This window comes from Megalopta genalis, chromosome 13 (assembly GCF_051020955.1).
Source record: "Megalopta genalis isolate 19385.01 chromosome 13, iyMegGena1_principal, whole genome shotgun sequence".
NCBI classification, from domain to species: domain Eukaryota; kingdom Metazoa; phylum Arthropoda; class Insecta; order Hymenoptera; family Halictidae; genus Megalopta; species Megalopta genalis.
The window spans coordinates 13,194,964-13,207,519 of record NC_135025.1 but is presented as its reverse complement, the minus strand read 5'-3'; the positions used below and the strand labels follow the sequence as shown (position 1 = coordinate 13,207,519).

The 12,556-nt window shown below is 53.6% G+C and overlaps 1 protein-coding gene across 3 annotated transcripts in view; it reads right to left on the bottom strand.

Moving 5' to 3' along the window:
• LOC117224890 (uncharacterized) overlaps nucleotides 1–8,141 on the bottom strand; it is a 113,739-nt gene extending 105,598 nt beyond the window's left edge. Inside the window, exon 1 of one of the 3 annotated variants that reach the window (XM_033478091.2) lies at nucleotides 6,537–8,141. The gene's annotated coding sequence lies outside the window, so the exon portion shown is untranslated. The other 2 variants (XM_076525939.1, XM_033478094.2) reach the window with 2 other exon arrangements.
• Nucleotides 8,142–12,556: the final 4,415 nt, after the last annotated feature.

Below are 12,556 nucleotides of genomic sequence, written 5' to 3'. Positions count from 1 at the left end.
CGGCGGGCGGCGGATGATTCTAGGGGGATGACTTTTTCGAAAGACCTGCCATGCGACATTTTTTTCAATGGATCCGTCGCAAGTGCTTTCTAATCATCGGCTGGCAGAGAGGATCGCCAGCGACGCGAAATTAAAGAGAACAATAGTGGGACCGGCCGCGGAATGATGGCCCTCGTATGTATGCTCTTCGGGAGATAATCAGATGCACCTAATCAGCGGGCTGTCTCGTAAAAACTAGATCTTTGAAATTATCCCGGACGCCGCGGAATTCAGATGTCGCGGTGGAACGACGAACGAAGGAATGTCATTGGAGGGTGCTGCGGTCGCAGGTAAAATTGGACCCGTCGAATGAACCGAGCGTCGTCGTACCTGCGGCCCGAAGACGTTAATGACACAGACTTGAGGAAATTGAAGGCAAGACCTTGCGTCAATTTTCCTGGAAATCGAACGTGAAATTCTTTCGCCGGAGACGAGGAGGTTTTCTTGCCGCCGCCGCCACCGCCGCCGGTATGTACGTTCTCGGTTTTCGCGAGGTGAAACCTTAAAATTCAAGACGACTCCTCCGCGTTTCGAGGAGAATTTTTATCGGCGCCTCTCGAACCTCTCGACTTTAACTGCTTGCAAGGCGATAATAACCTTTACATATTTCAGTCCGCCCTATGCTTTATAAATATGCGTGCCGTGGTAAAATTTGGGACACCCGCAACGCTGTTTCACTGCTTCAAATTTGAAACATTCAACGGATCATTCGGACCGAAACTGTGTGTCGTCCTCGTGTGTCGTTCTCGAAAAAAACGAGATCATTAATTTTATAAGCAACACAAGTTTTTCACTGCTGCTTCTTTCACGAACGCGTTGTGTCCTTAATAATTTTTCTGCGGATTTTATGCGTTTATGAGAAAAACGTATAATAAACTAGAAATGTTGACATGTTGACTAAAACTTATTCAATTTATTTAAGAGAGCATCAAGAGATCGCAGTTGGCTCCGTCTCGCAGTTAAAGCAGACAATCTTTATTTTGCACAAAGATCCGGAGTCCAATGATAAAGGAAGAATCAAATTTTATCTCGATTTAAAACTGACTCGTTGACAGAATCGAAGGAGTTAACAAATAAACTGAATTAGAAATCGCGCTAATATTAATCACAATTTGGAATATGAAGCTGTCAATGCGCGCGAAATGCAAGCTAGTCATTTCTGAAAAGTAACGTTGAACTAACCGTATTTATTTAGACCTTTCGCTGTCTCTACCATTTTCTTCGAAACAGTCTAAACAATTCGCACGACTCTTAAAACGAGAAATGCGAAATCGCTCGCTCCGCCCGGCCCGACAGATTTACCGCGAAGAAAGGGTCGCCGTGATTCCAGCAGTTCGAAAATGAAGAATGGGAAAACCGTCGATGATTTCGATCGGAACGGTTAAAAAGAAGATGAAATAATTTGCCTCGTCACGGAATAACCGTGTTCCGTGGCAAATAATTTATGCGATGAAATCTTAATTAAAAGACGAAAAGAATTCCAGGCCGGAGTTCGCCGGAGCCATCAATTTTCCAAGAACGCGTCGCGTCCCGATTTTCCACGTCGACCCGTTCCATTTCCTCCCCGGTAAAAACTCCCCGGCAATTTTCTCCAGCGACCGCGACTCGCACACGCCGGCCTCAATGCACAATCGATTACCACGGTCGAAACTCGTGGCGGCCGATACCGGATACAATAACCCGGGCGCAAAAGCGACCGTGCGCGCTCCTTTAGGTGGCAGAAACGGGGTCCTCCGTACGACGCGACGGTGCGCCGTGTCCCGGCTCGAAGCCGCACACAAGTCACGTACCGGCATGGGACCACCAAGTATTATGGTTCGTCCCTCTACCCTGCCAGCTCCGGCAACCCTCTCTTTCTCTCTTACGCTCTCTCTCTCTCTCTCTCGCTTTCTCGTCCAGCTTGCCCCGGAGTCTCTCTGCCTCTCTCTCTCTCTCTCTCTCTCTCTCTCTCTCTCTCTCTCTTTCTCTCTCCGTCGCTCCCGGCCTTCTCTCCAGGCCCGTCGTACACATATTACCGGCGCGGTATAATGTGGGTGCCGCTTGCACACCGAGCGGCCCGGTGTCACGCTACGTGCTTCCTGCCCGCAGGCCATGGTGTGACAAAAGGCCTTATGTCCGCCCGCTCGTGGAACACTCGTGATCGCAATGTGTAATCAAGCTCGCATGGCCACTGTATTACCACGTACACCTACCGTGGCCCGCGGCCATCCGCCGCCTATACGTGCACGAGCCACACGCACGCGAGTTACACGCCGCTTTTGGCCGGCCGTTTCCCGCACAGGACGCGACCCTCCTTTTCCTCGATCGGTTTCGCAATCGAGCCGGCTATCGGCGCCCACTTTTCTACTCGATTCGTCGCGTCGCGCCGCTCCACGCCGCTCCACGCCGCGCCGCGCCGCGCCGCTTGCACGCGCGCACCGCGCCGCCGCCTCCCCCCTCTTCGCCCTCCCCACCGCCGCCCGCTCACTCTCGCCCGCCGCCCGACGACCAGACTCCTTTCAGACCGTGTCTCCGGGGACGCGAGCACCTTTTTCTTTTCTCTCTTTTTTTTTTTTAACCTTCGCCGGCGAATACTCATCGAGGATTTCAAAAGTCCACGGGACCTCCGCCGATACCCCGCGATAGCGAATTCGACGACGCGACACCCGACTTCGCGGGAACCCTCCGCGAGACGACCGAGTTACCCTCGTGTCAGTAACCTAAATTTTTCGCGATGCCACTGCGGAGCGTTTTTGTGTCAAGGCTGTAGATCGGCGTAGATTCGCTCGAAATGCCAGAACGGTTCGACGGGTAGAATTCTTAGTTATTGGCACAAGGGTGGCTCTCTCCGATTACGCTCGATTTTTGGTCGAAACTTCTAATCGGATTTAGTTGCGCTTCCACTCGCTAATCGCGTTGCGCCTAATAAGAAGGACAATATCGATTTTAATGAAATAGATCTTAACTCTTTGCGTTCGCGTGCGCCGACTCTGTGACACCGTCAAAAATTGTTATAGCACGTTCCAAAATCATTCTTTATATATAAAATAAAAATTAAAGTAATAAAATAATGTTAGTCTCCTTACACTGAAAAATTGTTTAAAAACGTAACTGTCACACGAGGATAAAATAGCGCGGCCCAGAAAGGATATTTCGGATGCAGAGTTAAACTGTGTAAAAAGAAAATTGATGAACCGTCGAAGAATCAATGCTCTGCTTAAACAGAAATAGACTTTTCGTTATCGACGCGAGGGTTAAACGGGAACAATTTACCGCCGCTGAAAATAGTCGGATCCCGAACGATCCACCCCCGCAATAATTATGACGGACGCGTGGGCCCGCTGCACCTTCGCAAACATTTTAAACGAAATTCCCGGTGGAACGGGTATTAATGCATTCTTTTCCCGACGCGTCCGGCTACTCGTTCCTTCGACACGAACAAATGTCTAGGCTGCGGAACTTTATGCGGATTCGAATTTTTCGCGACAAATCCGCGGAACTACAGATTTGCAGAATTTCTCATTTGCAATGATGAATTTGTACGAATTTCAATGAGCTCCGAACACTGCACGAAACACCGAAGATTTTTAGACTCTGCAGATACGTAGAAAGCCGCAGTCCCGCAATAATGAATGCTCTGCCCATTCGTCGAACAGTCGCGCAAGGGCTCCACGGACGGAAACGAATTTTTAGCATTTTATAGAAAAATGTGCGACAAAATATCTAGTTTGTTAGAACGTCTGCCGTTAGATCAACGTCGCCGTGTTTCCGCGTTTTTGGATAGGTAACCGGCCCGTGTCCAATAAATGCTCATTCCGGAAACTTTTCCGAAATTAAATACGAATAAGCCGGGGCAGAAAGTTGCGGCTGAAAAGGGCCAATCATCCCCGGGCGAAGCAGTTGGCGCGCGCTGTACTTTTGGCAGTTTTCGACCCGCGTCGGGACGCAGCCTGCCACGGGTAAACGTGTTTACCTAGACTATTGATCAAAGGGAGCGAGATCTTTGTTTGGCAGAGGTGCGCTGGAAAACTTCGGGCCGGGGAGTGTCAGGAATTTTTGTCGAGTTCCCCGGGCCGGGTGTAGGTGCGGATATTCCGGAGAGCAGATAGCCGGGGCCGTACCCTATGCGTCACGAAACTTTCGGGACCTCGACTCGACAACCCGACGACACGCTTTACGATCCAATCCGATATTTCCCTGGATCGATCGGTTTCCTCCCCGTTGGCCGCGCGTCACGGATTTCCTCCGGTGCGAAATTAACCGGCGATTTCTTTTTTTCGTTACCAGAGGAAGCGTTAGATTTTTCGCTATTGTTCTCGGTTTGAAGAAAGATCGGGACCGATTGATAAACTTCGCTCCGCGTTTCTTTGTCCGAAAAGGACCGAAGGTACAATTTGGAAAATGCACCGTATCCCATTAACGCGTTGAGCACTGCATCGATGCACATTTGCAAAATGGACACGTATGCACGAAACAACAAACGTTCGAATTCCAAAACTGTACACTTTCGATTGTCCGCGAAACGATCGATAAGCAAATTTCGAAGCAACCTCGACGAACTGAAAAATCGGCAAAAGTTTCGTCGCAGAAATGAAACGCCGGAAAATATAAGCGGGAAGAGCGATCGAAGGATTGACGCAGCACCGAGACGTGCCCGCCGATTTATAACGATCGGGGCGGGCGGATCTCCGCGATTCAAACCTGCGGAGCTATTATCGATAAAAAAATTCCGGTGGCGCGTCGAATCCATCCAGGATTTTCCGATCGGAGAGAAACCCGGCCGTCGAGAGTTTTTGCAGCGATCGGAATTGTTAATTCTGCGAGGAATTGTCGGATGTCTAACGGCACCGGGAACAGAAAAGCGACGCGGCAATTTCCGCGGCAGTCGGATCTAATCCGCCGCAAACAGCCGCCTTTCGTGATACCCGTTAGACCGAGGAGAAAACGTCGAAGACTTCGGTCCCGAGTGGCAGTAAGTTGAATTCCCAAACGGGCGGGTGTGGCGACCGCCCCGCAACGGGCACCGAAACGGATGCCGCTATCTCCGCCGACACCGCTACAACTCCCAGAGCGTTTCCCTGCCTTCGATTTCCAACTTTTTACATTTATTTTTCCACCGTCCCCGGGACCGCCGGGAAAAATCACACCGGGAACAATTCTTCGCACAAAACGGTCCCGAATACGCGCGCGAGACTCGCGTGTCGTCCGATGTGTTCCCCTCGCCGGAGACGATCTTGCCCTCGGTCCCGATCTCGCCGGAAAAGCCGGCGAATTAAATATCAGGGGAACACGGGAATCCGATTGGCGCGAGGAACGTGCGCGGTTAGTTAATTGCGAAAGAAAAATCTTTTACCGGGTACGGCGACCGGTGGACCGATGAGAAGGAACCCTTCGGAAAAAGTTTGCCCGTCGATCACGGGCACCGAAAACCGACGATCGATCGAAACGTCGGCGCTCGGATCGGGACGTCGTCACTGCTGTCACTGAATACCACAAAGAGAATTCCACGATTTCCACACGATAACGCGCCGGCTGCCGAGGCTCGAGCGAGCCGCTTCGTCCAAAATCGGCTTGCGTTGACAGCCACGGTTCGGCTCGTGAAAGCGTAACACTCGCGACAGCGTCCTGTCAGCGACGCGTCAATCGAACACTTTCCCGGCGTCCCGTGACACTTTTTTTTTTCGTCCGGTTTCCACGGCGGGAATCACGAGCGATATTTTTCCGAGTCGTCACCGGACCCGATCGACAGCACGACTAACTGCACGAGCGGGTCCTTCGCAGACGATCCGGGTACCTGAGCGCGCGGCGCGGCGCGGCGCGGCACGGCGCGGCACGGCACGGCGCGGTGCGGCGCGGCACGGCACGGCGCGGCGCGGCGCGGCCAGTCGACCTGTCGTCGCGTGGAAATTCGAAGGAAAGCGAGCAAACAAGCAAACGAGATCCCGTCGAACGCGACGACCGGCGAGTAACGAGAATGAAATTCGGAAACGGGGGGGAAACGGAAAAGTGTAACGTCGGCGTTCAACCGGACGCTCGTAGAACGCCGCGGCACGAGACGATTCCGTGAGCTGTAACGGCCCGTAAAACGCAAGGAAAAAAGCGCAGCCGCGGTGTAGTAACGCACGTACAATTACCGCCGTATTTTGAAATCACGGCGGAGTTATCGGCGGGACGTCGGTTACGCTTGCGGAACGGTACGGAGACGATTAAAAACAAGAGGGAGAAAGAAACACACTCACACTGTTTGCATCTGTCGTTGTCGGGGCGATCTTGCGAGAGACCGGGTCCGATTATCGTTCACTAAAACGCGAATTGAAATTGTCGACCGACCGTGTCGGATGAACAATAAAGAATGAAACAACAACAACCAACAACAGCAACAACAACAACAGCAACAACAACAATAACAACAACAACAACAACAACAACGATATCAACAATAACGATCACACGAAGCGCGAAAAGACAATAGAATGAATCACTGATTTTCGCGGAGTCACACAGATACTATCACCGACCTGTAGCAGATCACGGTAGCCAGGAGAATTCTGAATCCTCACGTATCCAGCGTGACGATCCGTGCGTGCCGCATGTCCACGTTCCGAAAGTGTCACCTCCCTCTCCAGTCGGCTTCAGACGTGCACCGGCGAAGATCCGTGAAAGGAGGAAGAAGAGGCGAGAGATCGGGCAAGCGAGTCGCGGTTGGACGATGTCGGTAGCGCGCACTTCTCTCTCTCTCTCTACCGCTCTCTCACTCTCTCTCTCTGTCTCTCTCTCTCTTTCCCTCTGTCTGTCGCTCTCTGTATCCCTCGACGTTTCTCTCTCTCTCTCTCTGCGTTCTCTCTCTCTCTCTCTCTTTGACTCCGTCTCTGTTTCGGTCGGACGGTTCTCTTTCTCTCGTAGCTGCGTCGGGTCCGTCGGTCTTTCTCACCGTTTTCTGTTTTTCCCTTTTCTTTTCTTTTTCTTCGTGTGGTTCTTTTCGTTCCCTCTCGGAAACCACCAGCTAGCCGCGCGCACGTTCGACGTCGCGCGGCGGCAACGAGCCGAGTATAGGAAGAGAGCAGCACGACGTGTCCGCGCGAGACGGAAAGGAAAAGGAGAGCGCGCGCGCTACGAACGAAGAAAGAGGAAGAAGGAGGAGAGTAGGAGCAGATGCCGAAGGAAGAGGCCGTCGGCGGTGGCGGTGGCGGCGGCGGCGGCGGCGACGGCGACGGCGACGGCGGCGGCGGCAGAGCGGCAGTGGCGGCGGCGACAACGGCGGCGGGACGCGGAGGCGGCGGAAAACCGAGCGACGGTGGCGGTGGCGGCAGACTCGGTTGACTCGGTGGCCGAGAGGTATCTCACCCGCGAAAAGCGTCCCGCGATCAGGTGACAGCACGGGAGTACACACCGGCGCTACTCTCAGGAGCGAGAAAGAGGGACACGGCCGGCACGGAACGAAAGGAGCCGAGCGAACGAGACGGTACGAATGGGCCGCTCGTGCTCCGAACGGAGACAGAAGCCGAGTGTCAGCAGTGGAGGGGCAGAGTGGTGGGACGGCGGGAGGTTAAACACGCCGAACGGCGGCCGACGGATAGAGAGGGATATACAGAGGGGGACGAGGACGAAGAGAACGATAGCCGGTGCTCGTGCGTTCCGAGTATGACTGACGACGGAAAATAGAAGGAGCACAAGGATGGGACGAAAAGAGTAGGGACAAGTAGAAGCCGAGGCGGGAGGAGAGGAAGAAGAAGTGGTGGAAGAGGAGAACGAGAAGGGCGAACGAAGGGAAATACTAGAGGGAAGGAAAAGAAGACGACGATGATCGGACGGAGCGGAAAGCGGGACAAAGACGGCACGACCGTCCCGTCGAGAAAAATGAAGAGAAATAGCGTGCGTAACGAAGGCGAGGGAGCAAAGAAGTAAAGGAGCAAAGGAGCGAGGGAGAAACGGATATAGAGGCGGTGTATAGCAGCGGGTACGCGATGCGCGACTCGCCGGGGTGGAAGAGCGCGCGCGCGTCTCTCTCTCGAAGGGGGAAGTCGAGGGAGAGAAGGGCTCCCTGATCGCTTCTGAGTGCAAACGGTTCGGCGTGCGGTGGGACACTGGCAGGCGGGCGGCTGGCTGAAACTGCTGTGGATAGCGGGTGGCGAGCGGTGCGATACTCTACGGGACGGGACGGGCCGAGAGCCGGGCCGGGACCCCCATCCACGTACGGACTCACACAGCCGCGTCGCCCCTCACACAGAGGCTCGGCGGACGCGCCACGCAGAGAGCGGTCGCACACAGGGCCGCGCTCACACGGACAGTGAGTCAGGCAGGCGGGCGGGCAGGCAGGCAGGCAGACAGGCAGGCGAGCGAGCAAGGCAGCCTCGGCGTGTACGAGCCATGGCACGTTACTACGCCAACGGCACTGTCTGCCCTCGGCTCGATTCGGTCTCGCTCGGGCGGCCGCGTTAGTCTGACTTTGCCGTCTTCGTCGGGCCGCCACGCTCCATCCTCGTCACCCTCGAGCAACTCGTCTTTCGGCGTGGCTCTCTCTCGCACCACATCCCGTTCCCTCTCGTTCCATGCCGCCGCTGCCGCTGCCGCTGCCACCGCCGCTGCCGCTGCCGCTACCCCTGCCGCCCCTCTTCTCGTTCCGCAACTCAACGGTACCCTCTCCTCGCCTCGCCTCGCGCTTCAGCCGATGCTCCCTTCCGCAAGCGCGCACGATCCCGCCTCTCTTTTTCTCCACGTTTCTTCTCCTTCTCTCGGATTCTCGCCTTTCGTCTCTGTCGCTAGCGCGGACCACCGACCTCTCTGTCCCGCCGGCAGACCGTGTGCACCGCTCCCTCGGTCTCTTTCTCCTAGCGTCGGCTTCTCTTTGTCGTTGCATCCTCGTCGTTTCGTTCGCCTCGCTCTCTCCGACCCTCCGTCACTCCTCGTTGCGCCGTTCTCGCGCCGTCCTCTTCGTTTCACCGCTGTCCTTCTTCGATCCTGTCGGCGGTTCCTGTTCAACGAGAGCGGGCGCTGGCGCGGGCTCGGGCACGGGCGCGCTCGCTGGCTCGCTCGTTCGCCCGTTCGCTTGTTCGCTCTTTCGCTCTTTTACTCGCTCGCTCGCTTGCGCGCCCACACCGGAGCGGAGCGGTAGCATATCGTAGGTCCGCCTGCCTACCGGAACTTTTCAGACACCGACGAACTCAACGGAGGCCCGAAAGTACGAGGGAGAAAGAAAAAGAGTGGAAAAAAGGGGCTGAGAGGAGAACGACGAGTGGGACGCCGAGGGAACGGGGAAAGAGAGCGAGAGAGAGAGAGAGCGGGAGAGAGCGCGAGAGAAAGAGCGAGAAAAAGTGGGAAAGAGAGAGGAAGAGAGAGAAAGCGAGAGGGACTGATGTGACCGCGGGGATGTAACGGGCGCGGATGGAACACCGGCACGACAACGACAGGCCGCCTTGTTCACGAATTTTTTCGCCGCTCCAGCAGTTGGGATGAGTTTCGGGAAGCCGGCAGCCGAGGTGGAAATTGCTTCCAGAGAAATTGGATTTCACGATAATGGCGCGAATCGGTTCCAGAGATTTTCTGGAAACCAAAACGCTGGGAAAGGAGCGGGCACCCGTTCCAGCCCGATTCGTCCCGTATTGGCGGCAGCTGGTCTCGCTTCGAATTTAGCGACGCTCGAGAACTGTCCTCTCGATCGAGCGAAGTTTGATTATATTTCAATCCGATTTCTAATTAGGATGCGACATTTGGCGCGGTACACACGGCCGCGCGGACGTTCGTTCCTCTCGGTTAAAACGCTTCGAAATATTCACGAAGTGAATGATTAAAAGGGATCGGTACGTTATTAAGGGTACGCTCGTTCGTTTCTAGTTTGATAGAGACCCGTGCGGTGCCGCGGCTCCCTTGTTTAAGCTGATTTACGTACCATCTCTGTCGCTACTAATTGGCTGGCCCTTCAAAGTACAAATCACTGCAAGTAACTATCGTAAACAGACTTATCGTTCGGGTGATTTGCGGCAGCGGAACCTTTCCCGGAACGCTACAACTGCGCCGGTTCAACTAAGCGCAGATCAAGATTGATCCAGGCGATTGTGGCCGGGGCGTTGCTGGTTCGGTTTCATCACGCATTTTCCTTTCGACACTCCGGTCTGTTTCGCAAAAGGGTTGCTTTCGCGCGTTTCCCGGTCGCAATGAACGAACGATCGGCGAGCGTACGGCCCACGCGCGACGAACTTCGCGTCGAGAATTGATAGGCGCGTCTCTCGTATCTAAACGATATTAACGCCGGGACAACGTTAATTACGAGATAAGATCTTCGTGGAGGAAAGCCGCGGAGGTTCTTTGTCCGATACGTTCCGCGGCTCACAAATAGCTACTTCTTCGAAAGACGATCCTTATCTGCGGACCTCTAATTCGGCCATCGTTGCTGCCCCGCTGCCGCCGCCGATCCCTCCACGAGCGAGCGAACGAGCGAGCGAAGCCAAGAGCAAACTCTCGATCGCTAATCTGCAGCCGAAGACGGCACCAGAAGATAAAGAACATCCGTTCAATGACCAGGTCTCGGTTCGGTCAGCGCAAAACGCGCGGAAGCCCGGCCGCTTTCGTCGCGGCGCTTCCGATCGGGGGCAAGGCGCTCTCAGCTATTCCAACAAAGTATTCCGCACACAAAGCCGCGGGCGCAGTCGCCGAGTCTCCGAAGTTGCCTTAATCTCGATCCGCCTCTCCTTCCCCGTCACTGGCAACGACAGACTTTGAGGGTGACTTTGCGTTCGAGGAGAAAGAGAAAGAGAGGGACGGGGCGAGCGACGGGACGGAGAGATCGGAGGAAGGGAGGGAAAGAGACGGAGACGGAAGTATCGGGTCGAAGCGAGGAACGGAGGAGGACGGGAATAATCCGTGTGAAGAAAGAACGCGGGGGAAAGAAAGCGAGGAAAAGAAGGCGACGTTGGAAGGAGAAACGAGAATACCTGAGCACAAAGGCATGCTCGAAATGGCAAAATGCGGGGACCACGGGCGAATACGTAGGAACTCTGGACCCGCATCTCGCGACAACCGCGTCCCTTCACGCTCGACACCGCTCGACACCGTCCGGGCCGGCCCGGCCCGGCCCGGCCCGGAGCGGAGCGGCCGGCCGACCCGGCAAACGCATTCGTTTCGGGTTACGGCGTGATTGTCGCCTATGAAAGCCAGCCCGATCTGTCCGCAGAAGGTTGCGGGGGAAGAGAACAAGGCGGGAGATGAACACAGTGGGAGGGCGGTACCCCCTTAACACCGGGCACGAGGCAAAAAGGGGTCCAGCTGCGCTGCATCCTTGTCCGGGCTGCTCCGAAGGGGGTCCCCGGAGATTATTAAAATGCTGGAAGGGTGGGGCAGCGTTCTACTGTTACCGGGGCTATGTAGCCCACGAAACCGGTAACCCTCTTCGCCTCCCCTTCGTGCTCGCCCACCCCTCCCTGCCGCCCTTTCCTCTCCACTTTCCCCGGCTGATTCGGTATTCAAGTTCGAGTCGCGGTGCATGGGCCGCTGCATAAAATTCCCCCCTACAATGATACCAATCAACTCTCCGCCACCGAGCCCACCAATCAGGAAAGCTTTGATCCGCGGCGACAAAATTTTTCGGGGTTACCGAAAACTGGTACTCCCGAATCCTGGGAATCTCGAAGACGTTCCGATACCTCGATCGTCGTCGTCCAACCGAGCTCCTCCGGTTCCAGGATCAATGAGACTCCGGAATTTTCCAGTCACTAAGTTTTCTAGTTTCAAGCCGTTCAGAAGGAAATGCCGTTTCTAATGGACCATCTCTATGTATAGTTGAAATTTTTCGTATGTACATGAAAGAGATTATGCAGCTCGAGAAGTCGCAACACATCTTTGCATATAAATCGTCTATCAAATTCTTTAGACTTATTATTTCCAATATTCTATCGCTTTGTATTTTCTTTAAAGCGTTTGTCTTTTTAGGGGGGAGGCGGGGGGGATCCGACAAATTTGATCGAGAACAAAGCAGTTGATTTTCTAGTCCTAACAAGATGGTAAAAAAAGTTGCGTCGATCATATGCGAATCTTTGCACTCAAATTAACAACAAGCAAGTTTGAAGAAATTTAATTTTCTTTGTTGCGTGAAGTAGAACAAGAAGTGGCGACAAGATATTCTTTTAAATATTGTGGTTAATGTTTCTATTAAAAATTGTTACGTCACGTTTCAGAATAATTTTATTAATCAAATTTGTTCATATTTGAAGAACTGTTGGAAGGATAACTGTTGAATCTATCACCAAATTCAATTTCATACGTATAAAATGCATTAGGTTATATAAAATGGAAATACTATGAGCCAGAGAAATTGTTTGAGATTCACAGTTGAAGCGGCTTCGAGTGCAAAGGGTTAATATCATCGTCTTAGGTGTCGATGATTCTTTTTTATTTATGAAAGAAGATCGTCTGACAGGCACATGGAGAAGAATTATATTTAAATCGTGTTTTTGCGAATATAAACACGAGTCTTCGATGTCTCGGGTAGCAAACGAGGTGTCCTCGAGCTACGAAATTCATATATTTGTAATGAAAATGGGTATAG